The 22368-nt window shown below is 39.4% G+C and overlaps 1 long non-coding RNA gene across 2 annotated transcripts in view; it reads left to right on the top strand.

Moving 5' to 3' along the window:
* Window positions 1-7822: 7822 nt before the first annotated feature.
* The window catches only part of LOC126457176 (uncharacterized), a 37253-nt gene continuing 22707 nt past the window's right edge, over window positions 7823-22368 (top strand). Inside the window, exons 1-3 of one of the 2 annotated variants that reach the window (XR_007585440.1) lie at window positions 7823-8256; window positions 9533-9632; window positions 10334-10441. This is a non-coding gene — a long non-coding RNA (uncharacterized LOC126457176). Of the gene's footprint in view, window positions 8257-8285; window positions 9633-10333; window positions 10442-22368 lie in introns of those variants that run through there. The other variant, XR_007585439.1, reaches the window with a different exon arrangement.

The following is a 22368-nucleotide window of genomic DNA, read 5'->3' as shown; positions in this document are numbered from 1 at the left end:
TTTCGAGTCCTCACTGATAAGTTTCCATGACATGGAATTTTATAACACTTATTCTTTTTCTCCACTGGGTTCAGAGCGATTCCCTTTCATGCTCTCCCACTCTTCATTAATGTTTTTATATTATTATTATTATTATTATTATTCAGTTTCTCAAAAAGGATCACAGATACCCATGGGAGCATTGGTTAATGCGATTATAGGTCTTGCAGGTAGAATACAGAAAGACTCACAGAAAAATGAGCTTTATAGTCAGATAGAATTGCAGAGAAGTGGCCTTTCTAGTAAGACAGATTTTCAGAAAAGTAAGTTTTCTCACAAGATAGATTTGCAGGAAAAGAAAGTATATGTACAAAATAAAAATGATTACTCTGTTAAAAAAGGAAACAGTTACTGTGTTCAAGAAGGAAATGAATAACTTGAACCATACTCTCCTTGACTGGGTTGAAAAACAAGATGAGCAAAATAAATCAGAAGAAAATTAAATGAGGCATATAAACAAATCGATGATATACGCAAAAGATTCGATTCTGAAGTAGGAGTGAAAATAGTGTTAACCCATTAAATGAGACAAAAGTGCAGCAAAGTGTTTTGCTCATTAAAGACGATATATACCTATAATCCAAAATATTTTGACAGCTGCTCACTGTGAAGTTGGGGCCTGGTGGTATTGCAGGAACGTGGCATGGTAAGGAGAGTACGTACGTGGAGCAAGGACGACTCGGGTATCATTCTAGTGACGATACAGATCGCATATGGAGAAATCCATTGAGGTCAATGACTTTGACACAGGGAAGATTATTACTACCTGGAACCTACGAGCGAGTATCTCGAAAATGGCGAACCTGGTCAAATGTTCACATGCTACAGTAGTGAGCATCTACAAAAAGCGACAGAAAGATAGTAAAACTACCACTGGATGCTAAATGGTTGTATGTCCACTACTCTTCACAGAACGTGGGATTTGGAGTCTTGCCTGCTCTGTAAAGTAGGGTAGGTGGCGATATACACTCCTGGAAATTGAAATAAGAACACCGTGAATTCATTGTCCCAGGAAGGGGAAACTTTATTGACACATTCCTGGGGTCAGATACATCACATGATCACACTGACAGAACCACAGGCACATAGACACAGGCAACAGAGCATGCACAATGTCGGCACTAGTACAGTGTATATCCACCTTTCGCAGCAATGCAGGCTGCTATTCTCCCATGGAGACGATCGTAGAGATGCTGGATGTAGTCCTGTGGAATGGCTTGCCATGCCATTTCCACCTGGCGCCTCAGTTGGACCAGCGTTCCTGCTGGACGTGCAGACCGCGTGAGACGACGCTTCATCCAGTCCCAAACATGCTCAATGGGGGACAGATCCGGAGATCTTGCTGGCCAGGGTAGTTGACTTACACCTTCTAGAGCACGTTGGGTGGCACGGGATACATGCGGACGTGCATTGTCCTGTTGGAACAGCAAGTTCCCTTGCCGGTCTAGGAATGGTAGAACGATGGGTTCGATGACGGTTTGGATGTACCGTGCACTATTCAGTGTCCCCTCGACGATCACCAGTGGTGTACGGGCAGTGTAGGAGATCGCTTCCCACACCATGATGCCGGGTGTTGGCCCTGTGTGCCTCGGTCGTACGCAGTCCTGATTGTGGCGCTCACCTGCACGGCGCCAAACACGCATACGACCATCATTGGCACCAAGGCAGAAGCGACTCTCATCGCTGAAGACGACACGTCTCCATTCGGCCCTCCATTCACGCCTGTCGCGACACAACTGGAGGCGGGCTGCACGATGTTGGGGCGTGAACGGAAGACGGCCTAACGGTGTGCGGGACCGTAGCCCAGCTTCATGGAGACGGTTGCGAATGGTCCTCGCCGATACCCCAGGAGCAACAGTGTCCCTAATTTGCTGGGAAGTGGCGGTGCGGTCCCCTACGGCACTGCGTAGGATCCTACGGTCTTGGCGTGCATCCGTGCGTCGCTGCGGTCCGGTCCCAGGTCGACGGGCACGTGCACCTTCCGCCGACCACTGGCGACAACATTGATGTACTGTGGAGACCTCACGCCCCACGTGTTGAGCAATTCGGCGGTACGTCCACCCGGCCTCCCGCATGCCCACTATACGCCCTCGCTCAAAGTCCGTCAACTGCACATACGGTTCACGTCCACGCTGTCGCGGCATGCTACTAGTGTTAAAGACTGCGATGGAGCTCCGTATGCCACGGCAAACTGGCTGACACTGACGGCGGCGGTGCACAAATGCTGCGCAGCTAGCGCCATTCGACGGCCAACACCGCGGTTCCTGGTGTGTCCGCTGTGCCGTGCGTGTGATCATTGCTTGTACAGCCCTCTCGCAGTGTCCGGAGCAAGTATGGTGGGTCTGACACACCGGTGTCAATGTGTTCTTTTTTCCATTTCCAGGAGTGTATATCTTTTCTGCTGAAAGAGCACAATGCTGGTACACGCACAAGTGTTTCAGAATCCACAGTTCAGCATATAATATTGAACATGAGGGTTTGCAGCAGGCAACCCCTACATATTCATATGCTGTCCCAACAGTCAGTTATGGTTGCAATGGGCACAGGATAATAGAGATTAGACCGTGGATCAATGGAAAAGCGTTGACTCATCGGTTGAATCACGGTTTTGATACATTCGGTCGATGTATGTCTCCACAAAAGCCACCATCCAGGTGAACAGTGATTCGAAACACGCACCATGCCACTGATGCAGGCCACCGTGAGCAGTATTATGCCATGAAAGATATTCCCTTGTGTTTACATGGGATATATGGTAGTGATTGAAGACAAGCTGATGGCTGCTGACCACCTGCGTCACTCCATGGTTGATGTCTTCCCAATTGTGATATCATATTTCAGCAGGATAAGTGTCCATGTCTCAAAGACAGAACCATGCTGCAGTGGTTTGATCTGCGTGATTCTGAACTCATGTTGATGTCTTGGCCACCAAATTTGCCTGATGTTAATCCGATGGGGCCCATCTGGATCGCCGCTCAAGGTGCCATCACCAGTATACAAATCAACAGCCCATTATTTATAGAATTACATGACTTGTGCATAGACATCTGGTGCCATGTACCTCCACTAACCTACCAACACACTGTCATATTCATGATGTGTATGGTTGATGCTGTATTGCGTTCCAAATATAAATAAACAAGCTATTACGCAGGTGGTCATAATACTTTTGGCTCATTAATGTAGATGAAGAAAAAGGCAGAAAAATCTCGTAGTTAAAAAATGTAGTGGGGAAAGTTAAGAACAGTGTAGAGATACATGTTGAGTGAGAAAAGTAAAATAAAACATGGCATAATTGTGGAATGGTAGAAGAAGCTACCATAAAACATGTACAAAGAAGTAGAATTGTTGTGACAGAATTTGCTAGTACTGTATTGATAATGGTACAAGTTGTTGAACCTCCATTAAAAGAAGAGAAATTCCACCCTCAGAAGTGACAAGGAGGGTGGCATCCTCTGGATTTTATCAAAAATTGTGAAAGAATTTTGCCTGTCAAAATGAGCAGCAGAGAAACAAGTCAATATGATAATTAATGCTATGGCAGGAAATGCAGAAAGATGGAGACTGAATTTGGAAATATCGAATCTGACATTTGTGCAGTTCAAAGACAAATTTATTGTGAAATTCTGGTCCAAACATAAACAGGATAGCTTATGGAGAGAATTACAGTAGCTTGTACTCCAAAATTTATGGGAGAAATTCGATGAAAGATTATTGTCAGGACTAGTTTCACAAACTTGAATAGCTGAAAGAACGAAAATCAGAATCAGAAATAGTATGGAAGCTATGCAAAAAATTACCTGATAATGCAAAAAGTAAATACAAATCATTATCTGTTTCATTGAAAGAGTATAAAATGAGAATTTGTACAATAATCACAACCAAAGACAAAATAGAAATTTGAATAGGGTGGACTGAGGTAATAGCAATAATCTGCAAGTTAACGATGCAATGAAGTATATGCAAATCGAGCTCACAGTATTTCTAATAACCATGGGGAACATGCAAATGAGGGAAACTAATGGCCATGCATAATGTTGCCTACCAAGTACAGAAAGGCGAAATGGGCCCAGAAAATGAAAAAAAAGCAGCAAGTGTGAAGGTGGGGGAAGGACACAAAGTAACAACAGAACACACAATAATAGGTTAGCTGCAATAGCTAAGGAAGATAATTATCAGTCAAAAGAATACACAGATGAGGAAAGAATACCCAATATTAATGAAGGTAGCGAAAGTGACATTGTGAGGGAATGTAAGGATGATTTGTGAAACTGCTTGAGGAAAGGCAAGAATTCATTATTGATGGCAGCATCAAGAAGAATAATGGAATTATTACAGTTGAGGAATACTGTGAGACAATGAGGAAGATATATTTAGAGTTAGAAGAATGGAAATCAGTGGAACAGGAGTTTGCTATTGCTGGCAGCTATAGCAAACAGAATAGTGGAGTCAGTAGTGTTGAGGAATAATTTGAGGACTGTGACAGATGAGTTCAGGTTTACAACAATGGGAAAGTAGGAAGAGGCCACAGTGCAGTGACATGTGAGGTCATAACTGCAGAAGACAATTCCATTCACAAACTATAATTCAGCACTGATCCACAAGTTGTGGAGAGTGAATTTAGTGACAGTGTGCGTTAACAGCAAATGGTTTGAAGTGTACAAAATAAAAGCAGTAATTGAAATAATTGATCAGAATGTAGAATATCTGACTGAAGTAGAGAGTGGCATATCCGATGAGTGTGAAGAAGATTCATTTAATACAGAAATTGAAAAAGCAATAAATCAGTTAAAATATAAGAAAGAAGTCAATAATGAAATGAGTACTACCAAATCATATGTACTGAAAAATGTACCAAAAGAGGAAGAGAGATTATTGGGGGGAAAACGAGAGCTAGACATTGCCTTTCAAGAGTCAGATACTGAAACAAGACCAGAAACGGTAAATGCACAACACTAATATTGAAAGCAATTGATAAAGTTACAATCCAAAAGAAAAAAAGAGATGCCAGACAAAGAAAAATTTGTGACAGCTAGATAGATAACCTGGGAAGACATAGTTGCACAAAAGAACTTACTTTGAGAAAGAGATGAGAAGGAAAGCAGTAAAGCAAGAATGTAAACAATTATTCCCCCTTGAGATATACCAAAATAATTTGCATATACTTTCAGAACTAGAGCACAGGTGAGTGCAGTGCCTGAAGCCTTTTTTGACATAATTGAAGTTCAACTGGGATTGCAAAGTGGGGCAAATAAAAATGGCCTGGAGAACAGGGTACAAAGAAACACAGCAGAGAAAAGGAAATACAGTACTAACCTGACCATAGCAGATGTTGAAGGTGACCACCATTCATCTCTTGGCACTTCTAGATACTAGTCAGCAAGTTGCTGAATGCGGATTGAAGCTGGACAGCTGGAATTGCTGCAGTCTCATCCAAAATGTCCTGCTGCAGTTCTTATTATGATTCACATTAGACATGGAGGCTACCCACACAGAGTAATTACACACTGACAAGTCATGTGACCTAGATGGCCAGTTAGGGCCATGACCAGACTGCTTTCTGCTAACGACTCTGTCAGGTGTGAAGATTGTCTAAATGTATTCCAAATTCCAGCCAGCTGTACAGGCAGTTGCTCCATCCTGTCAGAAGTAACTGTAGGGTGTGGTTCTATACATACATTAACGTCCAATGGTATTCACTTGTCCAGGCCACTTTTATTCCCCCGACCCCCCCCCCCGTGCAGAAGTGATGCCCTTAATCGGAGCAAATATAGCACGGGTAACATGCAAGGCGAGTAAAGCAGTTAAGAATCATACACTAATGAATTTTAAAATAAAGGAAATAAATTTTACTAAGATAGGTAAATTTTATTGTCTTTAGGCCATTACAGCAATAGATAAATTTTTGCACAATAGACAAATTTTTGTACAGCACAATCATTACATTAATAAACAGTATAATAAAGCATTATTGACTTACAATTCAATATCATAGTCAAAGAATTCTTTTAATTCATTAAAGGGGTTGGCAACAAGCCACTTATTTAATGTTTTCCTAAATTCACACTCTGGAAGATCTTGTACTGTCTGCAGAAGCTTATTAAATGGTTTATGGCCCACTAGCTCATAGCTATTGACTGTCTTTGCTAGTCTACAGTATGATGTCTATACGGACTTGTTTTTCCTTGTGTGGTGACCATGGATTTTATTTCTATGTTTTACTTCATGTAGGCTATTTTTTGTATAGATTAACACTTGGTATATGTACAGATCTATAACAGTCATTTTTTTTAGTTCAGCGAACAAGGGCTTACAATGTGCTTTATGCTGGGAACATGTAATGACTCTGATTGCTTTCTTCTGCAGAAGTAATATATTTTGAACATGGCTTGAGTTTCCCCAGAGAATAAGTCCATATGACACAATAATTTGGAAGAATGTAAAATACGAGGTCTTAACATAGGCTGCTGGTACATATTTTATAAGACATCTTAATAAATAAATTACTCTAGACAGTTTGATACTTATATATTCTATGTGTTGTCCCCAGGACAATTTACTGCCTAAGTATATCCCCAAGAACTTTACATAGCTGGGCTTTTGTCCCTTAGGCAAAAATAACATTTTTTGTGTCTTGTTCTCAATCAGGAGAAAACCATTTGACTTAAACCAATATTTTGCTTGGGCAAGTGTATTGTCCACAGAATCTTTTACCTTATGCCGGTCATAATTGTAGTTTAGGAACCGTACTGGAACTTATAAAGGAGGGTAAGTCATTTATCATAACCAAAAACAAAAATGGTCCCTAGACAGAGCCGTGCGGAACTCCCATCTTAGTATGTTTCTCAGCAGACTCACATACATTAGCTGTGCACTAATTAAGTGCAGAGGTGATATTAGGCATTGACTGGCTAGTTAAGGAACAGATAATTATTGATTGTAATGGAAGACTTAAGTAGGTGTAAAAATGTACAACAAAAGTTCTAAATTGGATTTGAAGAAACCAAAGGTGATGGAATAAAGCAGGTAGAACCTCTTTTGGTTAATTGTGACTTCAAGTAACAATGTCAAGGGAAATGTAACGAGCACACTTCACAATGATTAATGTAATAGGCACAAAAAATCGTGGAGGAACATATTATACGCCTGAAACAAGCAAAGACAATCATCTATAGAATATGCTGAAGATGACTTAAAAGAAATTATCAGTCAAATACCGGAATTATCGTCTAAATTATTGGCTTTGCTTATTTCATGTGTGTATTTTTCACCTAGACTATTTATCCCTTTTACATTATTTGCTGTGAACCATGTTCACTGCTGCTGTACGTGCTGTATTTGATTAGTGGTTGTGGATTCTCAACATGACAGCTTTGAGGCTGTATCAACCTAAAAGGAACATGAAATACACGTTTATCTAATCTGATTTCACCTTATGCCCTGTGAAGATAGTCCATGATTGAGTCCTGTAGACAAATAGGTTTTTGAAATAAACAGTTGATGGTTAAAAATGTGTATTTTCTATTACTTGGCTGTTGGTTAGCACTTAAGCAAAAGTAAGGTAATTCACACCATTTCTATTTTCAGGAAAATGTTACCACTACGAAGTAGTGCCATTTGGTTTGAATACAGTTTCCGTATCCATCTGAACTCTGGATAAAGCGTTAGGAGCCGGCCACGGTGGCATAGCGGTTCTAGGCGCTTCAGTCCGGAACCGCGCGACTGCTACGGTTCGATTCCTGCCTCGGGCATGGATGTGTGTGATGTCCTTAGGTTACGTTGAAGTTGTTCTTTTCACATTCCCGTGTTTTACATTTTTCCGCTTTTTACGTTTGTTTTTATTAGTCCCAGTAGAAGTCCTATTCTCTCGATGCAATGCTTTTCTGTCATTAACGATTCCATATTTCAACATTTGCCACATTTTAAATATTCTTTGATGTTATCACGACCCTTAAAATTGGTTTTCATACAGATTTCTGCCGAAAGTGCATCGTATTCCTGCTCAAAATCAGCCCTCGAACAAAGCAAAAAATGCAGAGTATACGCAAAGTTTTTTATCATATAACGTAGCATTAGTGCCGTAAGCAATACTGTCATTGTAGGCGTATTGAGTCACGGCCACCTATATTAACAAGTTCACAGCATTTGAAAGGGCGGGAAAGTATCCTGAGCCACTGTCTTAATCATAATAATGATCTGACTATAGTGACTCTAGTAGTATCCTTCCTTCTGCTCATTGTCTTTTATTACAACAGCTTTAATTTAATTTCACAGTCGTTTATACAAATCAACACCGCTTTTGAAGACGGCCGTCTCTATAATGGGGTTTCACAATTCGTTATTTCTGCATGAAATACGCTAATCCGTAATAAGCGCTCAGTTTTAGTCTGTTACGTGCTGATTTTCGACGTAAATATGCCTCCTCGAGATGCTCGAAATTTAGTGTTTTAACCAATAATGTGTTACAAGTTTTATTTGCCGTAATTTTATAATGATTGTCACTAAGAAGCCTCACATTACAACACGAATATCTTTTTAATGTCGTTTCAGGAAAGACTTATGGTTCCATACTCTATTTACATCATTAGACATTATCAGAACACAGGTGGAAAACTGCGTGTGCATTTGCCTGTTTCAGCCGAATACACCCATGGTGTCAGCACTCGGCCATTGCGTTTGAAATTGTCTCGAAGACAGTGGCATTTTTCCGTATTGGTTCCAATCATATCCAGTGATGAAAATAAAACACAGAACCGAAAGTCTCCCTTGAAATCTCGTTAAAAAGATAATCGTGTTCTAATGTGTACTTATTACTGATAATCTTTACTAATTACACTAAATAAAACTTGTAACACAATATTGGTTAAACCACTTAAAGTTGGCAGTCTTTGCAAACATCAAAAGGCACAAAAGCTACTGCTAGTTGAGTTTCATATGCTTTCCTGTAATTTTATACTTTCTTGCAGTTTCACCTTTTTGGGGGGTCAGTCCACTGAAGACTATTAAAAGCAGTTTTATTGTATGTAGACGATTTGCTGATCACCACACAAACCTGGGAAGAGCGTTTAGAAATCTAGGACAATGTCTTTAAAGCCTTAATTGCAAGTAATTGGAGTAACTTTGTACCACTTTTTCCATTTTTTTGAAAACATTGGACATGAATAAAGTTACAAATCGCAAACAAACATCATAACATTATACCCGTATAGTTACTGAGTTTATGGGAAAGTTAAAATGTTCACCAACTCTGCCCTATTAGAGTAAAATTTCTGTTTTAATACTAGTAAAAAGTTATCCTTTCATTTAGGTTAACTTTAAAAATAGTATTTTTCTTATATCTAATGCTCTGGGTAAAGTTAGATTCATGTCAGAAGGAGATCAGGTGTTTATAAGAAGTAAAAACAAACTGTTAATTCAGTATTGCAGGCTTACTTTGAAGTATCAAGATATTTTATAGACTTGACATTGTTCAACTTAACATCACTGTCACCAGAAGCTCCCTTCACAGCCAATGCAATTAAAGCATAATCACAAGCCTGAGAGCTTGTAAGGAGGTGGAAAGACAACTGGAATACTAACTAGAAACTGTAGAGGTAATAAAATTGTTACTTTTAGTATAAAATAATGCAAGTAGGTGGAGCAGCAAGCATTTCAAACAGAATTAGTTAGTGATATAAAGATACTATTACTGGTAAAAACATTTATCCGACTGACTAATGGAGGAACGACATTAAAATTCAAAAAGTGTGGATTTGTCAAGAAAGTGAGTAAGGTTTAGGCTATAATATTTCAACAAAAGGAATTAGAAAGAGCCAAGTAAAATGGTAGCTATTAAAAATTACACAGTTTTGAAGCCCAAAAAGCAATTGACAGTGGTTTTTAGTTTGGCTGGATTCGTTAGGAAATTCATGGAAGGTCAGTTTTTTGGTAATCCAAATCTGAACAACTTCCAATGAAATTTTTAAATTCAGATTCAGGTGTAATGGTTCTTTTAACATCACAAACACACCACTTACGAATGCTTACTTTTTAAAATACTCCAAATCTGGTAAACACCTCAGGTTAAGATATATTAAAGAATACACTGCCAGAACTGACAATCAAATTGCATAAGTGTGAAACTGTCTTATTTTTCTCAGTAATTTGGAAATAATGATGAATTTTTTACTTCATGGTTAATAGCAGGTAACTATATAAGATTTAATGAATAACTTGTAAACAGTTATACATGAACATTTTTGATTGCCCTATAAAATGTTTATACATGCATAGCAAACTAAAGCTAAGTTTACAGTTTCAGGTGAATTGGATGAAAAAAAAAATGTTGTAAATAATAACAACATTGTCTTATTGTACACTGCGGGAGGGAATAAGAGTAGAAGTAATAAAAAAATGGGAGACGGTGAGTTTATCCAGTATGATATGAGTAAAAAAATAGAAGGTATCATATTCTAAAATTTATGTGATAATTATACTACATAAATCAGAGGATAATGAATATGAAATTGATGTTTTGTGAAGGAGAGTGCTGAAGTTTGATCTGATTCATTAATTTGAACTGAATAAAATGTTACATAAAAGGTATTTCACCATGTTATATTCTATGTAGAGACATTTGTTTAGGTAACTTTTTCTGGATGCCTAAAAGAAATGTGGGACGTGTGTAAAATGTCTACACGAAATACACACACAAATAATATACAAGTAGGCTAGCATATTTTGTCGTAACTACATTTGTGTAAACTTTTTAAAAAATTTACTAAACTTATTTTAAATATTATTCAGGTCAAGTAAGGTCTGTAACGTTAGTTTCTTGTTTGTTTTATTAAACGTTATTTTGTGACACTAGGGTTATGTAAAAATGTGTAGCAAAAAACCATGTTATAAACTATTGTACAAAATATCACCCTTAATAGGGTTAAAATTTATCTTCGAATGGGAAGTACTGATGATCTGGAAAATTACCACACCTGCCAAAAGACAGTGTATTACTTGGTTGGTACACAGACAGCAAGTCATAAGCAATCAGCAAAGCCATTCACACACATTGCTAGTGTGAACAGTGCTCTGCATTAATTATTCCTGCTGATAAGCAGGGCCGGCCGTGGTGGCCGAGCGGTTTTAGGCGCTTCAGTCTGGAACCGCGCGACCGCTACGGTCGCGGGTTCGAATCCTGCCTCGGGCATGGATGTGTGTGATGTCCTTAGGTTAGTTAGGTTTAAGTAGTTCTAAGTTCTAGGGGACTGATGACCTCAGATGTTAAGTCCCATAGTGCTCAGAGCCATTTGAACCATTTGATAAGCAGGTTAGTATGTAGTAGAAGGTCATATGTATATGAAGAAATAATGAATAGTACGGTGTGTGTAATATTTTTGCTAAAAAAACGTGGTTTATAGTGACTGATTGGACAGTGTTGTGTGTTCTATATAAGGATGTGACTTTTTGGAGATATGAGATGAGAAGAATATTATAAGTTCGATGTGCATTGCTCTAAAATATAATTACCAGCTTCTAGTTGATGACATAACCCATACAACTAATGGGGAAAGTATTGCATATGACATCATATCCAGAGAAGTAGATCATGTGTGTAGTATGTGTTTTGTATAAAATGGAACCAGGCTGATGAACAACTATTAAGTGAGCTCAAACTTTGTGGATCTTGCCTGTTCAAGGCAAGATCTAAGCACTATATTTAGTTATCTTTGTTACAGGGTGCAGATTATTCTCTCATGTTATTGTATTTAGTATACAGAAAAACATTAACTGGTGTTCTTCATAGTTACAGACTACTTTTTCAATTCCATCATAGTATATACTAGAAACAAAGGTGAGGTGACTTACCGAACGAAGGCGCTGGCAGGTCGATAGACACACAAACAAACACACAAAATTCAAGCTTTCGCAACAAACTGTTGCCTCATCAGGAAAGAGGGAAGGAGAGGGAAAGACGAAAGGAAGTGGGTTTTAAGGGAGAGGGTAAGGAGTTATTCCAATCCCGGGAGCGGAAAGACTTACCTTAGGGGGAAAAAAGGACAGGTATACACTCGCACACACACACATATCCATCCACACATACAGACACAAGCAGACATATTTAAAGACTGCGGCCTCCCTCAGCTTTACCTAGGAGGCTCTCTGATGTGTAAGAGAAATTTTATTTTTCGCCACCTCCCAATTAACCCTGATATCCTCAGGCTCAACACGATCCAGTAAGATCATTGAACAACCAGAAATTACTCACTGATGAATTTTGGGAGAATGTGAACTTTAATGTGGCAGGCACCATCTCCCATGCCACATGACAGGCAGTATTGAAGGCAAGACTAAGGCAATTCATGGAATTATCTCAATGTTTCTGCAAACAAGAATGATAAATTATTAAAGCAGGTTTCTGATTCCCGTTAATACATTCTTTCGTAAAAGATGGCAGAGGATAATACAGGATAGTTGTCAAGTGAGAGAGGCCACTGTTAAAATAAATTTTTTTGAATTCACATAATGTAAATGCAGGGGCATCGTCTCATACTAAGACTTTAGGAGCTCCAAAACCAGCAAATATAACACTTACGTGCTGGATACTAATGTCGATTGTCATTCCTTTACTAGATACTGACCAAACCAACCTTGTAAAGGCATCAATCGCCACTAGAACTAACTTATTACCATTTTTGGTAAGCAGGACGGACCATAAGTAATTAATAAAAAGCTTATCCACATGTTGATATCCTCTAGTGACTGCAGAAAGACCGCTTCTAGTGTTAGTGTTAGGCTTGGTGGTCTTGCATTCTTGATAATGACCTACTAATCTCCCCATGCTTTTCCAAGTCAGATGTCCTTTAATTGTCATCCTGGTTTTATAAAGGCCCAGATGCTCACCCCACAGTGGTCAATGAAAATAGCTAAAAACAGCAGGGACTAAGCTTCAACAAAGACAGATATTCAGTTTCCTATTGCAATGAGTGGCCACCTCCAGCCTTCGCCAAATTTTGTCCAACTCACTATGTTCCTGTTGTCTCTCCTTAAGATCAACAAATAGTGAAAGAATCTCCAAGAGAATCATAGCGATCTGAAATCCAGTACTTCTGCTTCATTGTAAGATTCTGGAATGTTCTCCTGAAACGTGCAACTAAGCACATCCTCAACGAGATTTTGTTCCTCCCTAATACGCTGTCCAGTCACCTGTCAAAAGCCCGAATAACCAACTGTCACAGTGTGGACCACTGTAAGATATGTAGAGTGTCAATGAGGTTCTGGAAGGTACTGACAGGGATGTGGAGCCATGCCGACTCCAATGCCGTAGCCAGCTGCACTAGGTTTCTCAGCTGCATATTGCAAACCACCCAGTGTACATTGCGAGATGTGTAACACATTGCATTGTCCTGCTGGTAGGTGCCACGATGCCAAGAGAAAACGAACTGCATGTAGGGATGGACACAGTCCTCACTGTGCCTGCCAGAAAATGAGGCCACTCAGAGAATGACATGACAACACTTCCCAGGCCACACTCCGTCCTTGTTTATTTGAGACATTTCATGCCGTACACGCCAATGGTCCATCTGTCTGATGGAGCATAAAATGTGATTCACCTGAAAAGCCACGTGTCACCATTCGGGTGGATATCTAGTTGCATTACTAGCACCACAGTTGCGTCGATGTCAATTTTGGATAGTACCATTTTGCTATGCACAATATACTTTTTACCCTAGTGGCAAGTGAACAGTTTACAAACTTATGTGTTTTGGAAATGCTTTCTATCCTTGGCCTGAAAGAAAATGATCGTGCCCTGTTGATGTATAAGAAATCACTCCATTTCTGCATTATGACAACTGCACTGTTTTTTGCGTCCACCACACTTTATATAACTTCCACTGCTAGCAAGTGGTTATTGAAAATTGACATTGAACATAGGCAGTGGTCACTTTAATGTGACTGGACCATGCATATACTATTCCAAATTGGAAGGCTGATGTTCGGACCTCCCACCAAGTAGTCCTTCATCTAACGAGACCTGCCAAGAACTCAACTCAGCACCCAATTATCCATTTCTAATGTAAATTGCTTATGCTCCTGGTAGAAGTTAAACTTTTCTAGGGCAAATAGGATGGCTAAATCGTTCAACTCGTAAAAAATGTAATTTATATCCGCAAGATCAGCCCGGACATGAGCTGTGCAGATTTTAACATACGCTCAGCCCGGACGCATTGCTTCATTATACTTCACACAGCATGGCCCTTACAAGACACTAAACCTACAGCCACTTGGGATGAAGCTTCCCTCAGAATTGGAACCATGTCAGTGAACTTTGTTTCTGTTATTCTCCTGTGGTCACAAATAAATCTTTTCAGTTATTAGAACTAAACTCATTTGTGAACTTGTGTCATGAATAAAGAGTTCCCTACTTCAACCTGGGAATCATAATTATTACTATGTGCATCAACCACAACAGGTTTTAACGGTGACAACATGGGTAAAAATCAGGACTTGACATGCACAAAACCTAAAAGTTAAGTTAATATGACTACATAAAAGCTGTGACATAGGCTGCAAACAACAAACATCTGTTGTTTCTCTCTTCAAAGTTTTAAGCAAAGTTCATCCAAGCTGTCAAATGCTAATAGTTGAGATGCACATGAATCACGTGTACAAACTACTTGATCCTTTTAAAAGGAACATGCAAGGCATTTATGGGTAAATCTTATGCAGTACCACAGTCACATGATTGTGGAGGCAATGTATGTTGACAACAGAAGTAGTGTTCAGTGTGTCAGAAACTCACTACGTGGATATTCCTACCTCTGTCATCTTACACAAGGATGCCATTGTCAAAACTTTCTTGTATTGTTTAGTACATGCTTTTCGTGTACGTCTGCAAATTTCTGTCATCTGACTGCCTTCCAAATTGTTCAGCTGTGTTTTCCAGTCAAGGTGTAAACCTGTTTACAATTTTCCTAGCTGACCATTAACAAAAAAAATGAGAAATTTAATTCAATACTTACTGTTAAAACTGATGTAGCCTTATAACAAATGCAGATATCAAAGTAAAATAATTGTGCATAACTTCATACTGAAGTATTCCTTTATAGTAGCAATCAGCAAACCAAGAGTCAAACCCATCTCTACTGTTCTGTAATAACTTCGATACAGTTATAGGTAAACAGCAGTTGCAGTAACTAGTTATAGAATTAACGGTGCAAAAGGATGGCCAGGCAAATAATAAATAGTAGCAATCTGTCCACTATACTCAATGAGTAAACGCTCATTAACTCATACAATTTGGGTAATTGACCTCTTACCACATGCTAAGGAGTAGTTCCAGTAAAGAACATGTATTAATTGTGCTAATTATACTTATGATCTCAATGTTTCACGCACAAGAATGGATACGACATGCAGTACAGAGTATCAATATTCCTAAAAACTGATATGCTAACTAAAGGAACAGATTTATTTAGCAGTTAACGTACCACTGTCATAGGCAAAGACCAACCTGTCACCAGTTGGAGAACTACATCATTATACACTCATATGCCAAGACATTAAAACCACCTGCTTAATAACATGTTGGTCCAATTCTGTATGGTATGGATTTGACATGTCCTTCGTAAGTTTCTGATGGTATGTGGCATCAGATATCTATGCACAGGTCATATAGTTCCCTGAAACTTGGGGCGGTGGTTTGTGGGTGTGAAGCTGGGTGCCCATTAATATTGGGTTCAGATCAAGGGAATTTGCATGTCCCAGGCATCAAATATGAGTCACTACCATGCATCTGAAACCACTGTAGCACATTTCTTTCCTTGTGATATGGACAGTTATCCTGCTGGAAGATGCCATTGCCATAGTGGATGACATCAAGCATAAAGGGTTCCAAAATAATGTTCACCTAGTCCACAGCAGTTACGGTACATTCGGCTACTACCACAGATCCCATGAAAGCCCAGATGAGTGTTCCCCATTAGGATAATATACCAAGCTGTGTTTGTGACACATTACATTTTGAACACCAGCCCGTCTAGATGACGGCATATCCGGGACATGACTATCAACATGGTGTAACGTTGATATTGACAGTGAGTGTTCATCAGAGACAAAGGAATCATCAGGAGTTTTCCAAGGAAGTGTGACAGGACCATTACTATTCTTTAGACATATAAATGAACGGATGGACAGGGTGAGCAGCAATCTGCAGCTGTTTACTGATGATGCTGTGGTGTACGAGGAGGTGGTGTTCACTGACTGTAGGATGATACAAGACGATTTAGACAAAATCTCTAGTTGTGTGATGAATGGCAGCTAGCTCCAAATTTGGAGAAATGTAATTTAATGCAGATGAGTATGAAAAACAATCCTGCAATATTCAAATTAAATGTCTAGGCATAGCGTTGCAAAGCAACTTGAAATGTAATGAATGAGCAAATCAGGTTTAGTTGGAAAGGCAAATGCTTGGCTTCATTTTATTGGGAGAATTTTAGGAAAGTGTGGTACATCTGTAAAGGAGATCACATATAGAACATTAGTGCGACCCATTCTTGAGTATTGCTCTAGTGTTTTGGGATCCCCATTACATCAAATTAAAGGAAGACGTTGCAGCAATTCAGAGGAGGGCTGCTAGGTTTGTTACCATTAGATTTGATCAACATGCAAGTGTTATGGAGATGTTTTGGTAACTGAAATGGAAATCCTTGGAGGGAAGGCAACTTTGTTTTTGAGGAACACTACTGAGAATATTTAAAGAGGTGGCACAACAAAGCTTGCAGAACTACTGTACTGCCACCACAGTACATTTCACACATGGGCCACAAAGAAGGATAAGAAAAATTATTGCATATGGACAGTTGATTTTCCTCTTGCTCTATTTGTGAATGGAACACGAAAGGAAATGACCAGTAGTGGTACAAGGTACCTCCACCATACACCATATGGTGGCCTGTGCAACATGTATGAAAATGTATATGTATTCTCTGTTCATGATAAGAATAAACCTGATGCAAACAAACACAAACATGATGATTGGTCAGATGCCACAGCACACGTACACTGGTGGTGTTACGCTCTTGGAAGTATGTCCTACTTATGTATCAGATATCTTATTACTACAGTTAAGTTACGTTAAATGAAACTTTATGATATTGTAATGTATTAACAGCCATCAACATTTTTCTTAATCATGCTTTAGCAGTGTAGTTTTTATTTAAAAAATCGTGACAGTCACAGTCTCTGTACTGTTGTGTTCCGATTGTTGTGTTGTTAATACACAGTATGAAAACGGGTAAGGCTGCTTCCTGCTCCGATATGAAACACGTGTTTGGAACACTGTTAGAAAGTGCCAATATGTTCTCAATGTTTTTCACAAATTTACAGAAAAAACGGCTTTGAAGTTTACCAAGGGAGTGTATTTGGCACAGCTGCGAGATAAATACACATTGGATGTGTAACAGAATCGGCAGCATAGTAGATTGATAATTTGGTGCAGTTCATGGATCACTGATCCAAGTCTTACCTTGGTCATTCTTTTTTTTCTTCATTCAATTTGAAATACCTACATCTCATTACCGTAAAATTCATCATCATTTTGTATGAATAACGCACATTTCTTGTTTCTAATTACATATTTCATGTGAAATTCCTGTTTTCATTTCAAATATAAATTCTCATTTACTGATATTTTATGAAAGATTGTTAATACAAGTTGCTTAAATTAAGGAAACATAACAATTTAATTTTTAGGACGAAAGTGAAGCACCAAAAACTCTATTTATACTATGGCCATTGTTTTATAACACACACGTTGTCTCACATGAATCATTGATAAGTGTCATAGAAACATGAAAAACAATCACTTTCACAACATCGAGCACACTATACAAATGCTTCATTTTTACATTTGCCACTGTAGCATTACAGTATGAACTTAACATAACTGACCTGGAGCCAAGTTAAGGGATTTGTCATGAGAAATTACAAGACTGTTAAGCTGCCAGATGTACTGGAACTAACACACAGTTTCTTCACAAGTCAATGCTGAATGCCGGTGGGATAAAGGATGGCACACCACAAAGGAGAGGTGAAAATGCGGATTCTGTTGTTGATTGACTCATTATCAACATAGCAGATGACTGTTAGAGAACTGTAATGTACAGGGCTATTACAAATGATTGAAGCGATTTCATAAATTCACTGTAGCTCCATTCATTGACATATGGTCACGATACACTACAGATACGTAGAAAAACTCATAAAGTTTTGTTCGGCTGAAGCCGCACTTCAGTTTTCTGCCGCCAGAGCGCTCGAGAGCGCAGTGAGACAAAATGGCAACAGGAGCCGAGAAAGCGTATGTCGTGCTTGAAATGCACTCACATCAGTCAGTCATAACAGTGCAACGACACTTCAGGACGAAGTTCAACAAAGATCCACCAACTGCTAACTCCATTCGGCGATGGTATGCGCAGTTTAAAGCTTCTGGATGCCTCTGCAAGGGGAAATCAACGGGTCGGCCTGAAGTGAGCGAAGAAACGGTTGAACGCGTGCGGGCAAGTTTCACGCATAGTGATGTGAAAGATTCAGTGTTTAAACCTCCTCTACCAAGAAACGTGCCAGAACTGCGAGCTCGCATCAACGATGCTGTCGAACTCATTGATGGGGACATGCTGCTCCGAGTGTGGGAGGAACTTGATTATCGGCTTGATGTCTGCCGAATCACTAAAGGGGCACATATCGAACATTTGTGAATGCCTAAAAAAACTTTGAGTTTTTGTATGTGTGTGCAAAGCATTGTGAAAATATCTCAAATAATAAAGTTATTGTAGAGCTGTGAAATCGCTTCAATCATTTGTAATAACCCTGTATTTCTTAGATTCGGATAAGGAAGGAGCTAGGAGATTGCCAGACAACTGACTTTTTAATACATTTAGTAACTTCAGTATTCAACAATACGATGAAATCTCTGCAGTATGCTTTTGCATCACACATATCTCGCTCCAGAAAAATTGCTCTGTGTTTAAGTTTGGAATTTTCATCACTCTTATTTGTAATCAGAATACTATTTTAGGTGAGAATGAGCATTTTACGCTTTGTGTCTGGTCACCTAAGAAGGATACAGTAGTGCTGGAGTTTTCCCGAATATTATTTCATTCTCTTCAAAAAGTAAATGACATTTGAAGCAATGTCGTCTCTTCTTAACATCTGAACTGCAACTGCTCACATCACATCATTGCAATGTTAGGTGGACCAGCTGGAAGGCCATTGCCGTCCAAGTTAAATGCACAGGTGAAGTAGTTGTCCTGCATTGTCGCTCAGTCTACGTGCGTGTAACACAGCATAAAACTTATCCTTATGATCGTCCTTGACTGGCTTCCACTCTACATGAAACACAATCCAACGAGATTCTAGAAAATGCGGATGAATATATGGTGTAATGTTTACATCAGGTATATCAAGAAACAGGATTCATCCATCCAGTCAATACATTTCCATTATCCTCTTCTAAGCTCACATATCTTGTGCCCACTGCAGTCATAATTAACAATGTTGTTGGATCAACGTGGGAAGAACTAGGGGTTGTCTGCTGTGGAGCCCCATTTTCAGCCATGTACACTGAAAAGTGTGCTCCAAAATACTTGTGCTCATACTAACACTGTACTTTGCCATCAGATGAGCCACAGAAAGCAGCATATACTGCTTTCCAAAGTGGGTCAGCATCTAATCCCAACATTCTGTGTTGCCTTTGATCTCCGTATTCTGTGGCATGTTGTGTGTGTCCAACACCGTGTCACCTACCCATGGTTTCACAGTCTTTAGAACTCCCTCCGTAAATGCTCACAACAGCAGCCGACTAACTTTGCTGTTACTGAAATGCTCATTCCCAGATGCTGAGTGGTAATCTGCTCTTTATCAGAATCATTTATGTCAGTAGGAATTAAAATCCATGGAGAAGAAATAAAACTTTGAGGTTCGCCGAGACAGCAAAGGACCTGGAAGAGCAGCTGAACGGAATGGACAGTCTCTTGAAAGGAGGATATAAGATGAACATCAACAGAAGCAAAACGATAATAATGGAATGTAGTCGAATTAAATCGGGTAATGCTGCGGGAATTAGATTAGGAAATGAGAGGCTTAAAGTAGTAAATGAGTTTTGCTATTTGGGGAGCAAAATAACTGATGATGGTCGAAGTAGAGAGGATATAAAATGTAAACTGGCAGTGGGAAGGAAAGTGTTTCTGAAGAAGATAAATTTGTTAACATCGAGTATAGATTTAAGTGTCAGGAAGTCATTTCTCAAAGTATTTGTATGGAGTGTAGCCATGTATGGAAGTGAAATGTGGACGATAAATAGAATAGAAGCTTTCGAAATGTGGTGCTACAGAAGAATGCTGAAGATTAAATGGGTAGATCACATAACTAATGAGGGAGGTACTGAATATAATTGGAGAGAAGAGAAATTTGTGGCACAACTTGACTAGGAGAAGGGATCGGTTGGTGGGGCATATTCTGAGGCATCAAGGGATCACCAATTTAGTATTGGAGGGCAGCGTGGAGGGTAAAAATCGTAGAGGGAGACCAAGAGATGAATACACTAAACAGATTCAGAAGGAAGTAGGTTTGTAGGTTACAGTAGGTACTGGGAGATGAAGAAGCTTGCACAGGATAGAGTAACATGGAGAGCACCGGCCGCAGTGGCCGAGCGGTTCTAGGCGCTACAGTCTGGAACCGCACGACCGCTACGGTCGCAGGTTCGAATCCTGCATCGGGCATGGATGTGTGTGATATCCTTAGGTTAGTTAGATTTAAGTAGTTCTAAGTTCTAGGGGACTGATGACCTCAGAAGTTAAGTCTTATAGTGCTCATAGCAATTTTTGAACGTGGAGAGCTGCATCAAACTAGTCTCAGGACTGAAGACAACAACAACAACAACAACAACAACAAGTCAAGCAAAAAGCATCCTCTAATCTCCTCCTTGTTAATGGTCTTCAGTTTGTTTTACATAATTTATCATCGTCTTTCAATCTGTATGCCAGGAAGTTTCAAATCATACATCCCACTGCAGAATGAAAATACTTTCAGGGGAGTAATGTTTGTAAGTCACCATGTGTAGTACCGAAAATTTTGCTATCGGATGAAATAGTACTTGAGATTGGGGAATGGAAATCAGATGTGTCCGTTCGAAAGTGATGACCCCAGTACTCTCCTTAATAATTTTAGAGAATTTACAGAAAACCTAAATGTGGATGGATAGCTAGTGATTTGAAGCCCCACTCCTTTTGAATGTGAATTCAATTCCATAACCACTGTGTCCCTTGCTTGGTAACAGTACAATAAACAATGACTGTACCCTTTAAGTGACTAAATGTTTCCTCCAGCATGACAGTGAAATACATGTCAGTACGTACCCTTTAGAACTAGCAATGAATAAATATCTTCAATTTATTATGTATTTCTGAGTCCACCACGATGTACCAGTTGGTAAATATTCATACCAATGAATCAGGAGCAAAACAATTATGCGTGGTAAATCTACATCTACATTTATACTTTGCAAGCCACCCTACAGTGTGTGGCGGAAGGCACTTTACATGCCAGTCATTACCTCCCTTTCCTGTTCCAGTCGCATATGGTTCGTGGCAAGAACGACTGCCGGAAAGCCTCCGTGCGCACTCGAATCTCTCTAATTTTACATTCGTGATCTCCTAGGGAGGTATAAGTATGGGGAAGCAATATACTTGATACCTCATCCAGAAATGCAGCCTCTCGAAACCTGGACAGCAAGCTACACCGTGATGCAGAGCACCACTCTTGCAGAGTCTGCCACTTGAGTTTGCTAAACATCTCCGTAACGCTATCACGCTTACCAAATAACCCTGTGACGAAACGCGCCGCTCTTCTTTGGATCTTCTCTATCTCTTCTGTGAACCCGACCTGGTACGGATCCCACACTGATGAGTAATACTCAAGTATAGGTCGAATGAGTGTTTTGTAAGCCACCTCCTTTGTTGGTGGACTACATTTTCTAAGGACTCTCCCAATGAATCTCAACCTGGCACCCGCCTTACCAACAATTAATTTTATATGATCATTCCACTTCAAATCATTCCGTACGCATACTCCCAGATATTTTACAGAAGTAACTGCTACCAGTGTTTGTTCCGCTATCATATAATCGTACAATAAAGGATCCTTCTTTCTATGTATTCACAAATACATTACATTTGTCTATGTATTCACAAATACATTACATTTGTCTATGTTAATTTGCACATTGGTAATATTTATTTGCCAGTGTTACTTAAACTGTTTACCCCCACATATTCAGGACACCAAGGAGTGTTAATA

The sequence above is a fragment of the Schistocerca serialis genome, chromosome 2 (assembly GCF_023864345.2).
Source record: "Schistocerca serialis cubense isolate TAMUIC-IGC-003099 chromosome 2, iqSchSeri2.2, whole genome shotgun sequence".
Lineage (NCBI taxonomy): Eukaryota > Metazoa > Arthropoda > Insecta > Orthoptera > Acrididae > Schistocerca > Schistocerca serialis.
The sequence above is the reverse complement of the archived record's forward strand: the minus strand, read 5'-3'. Positions and strand labels throughout refer to the sequence as shown.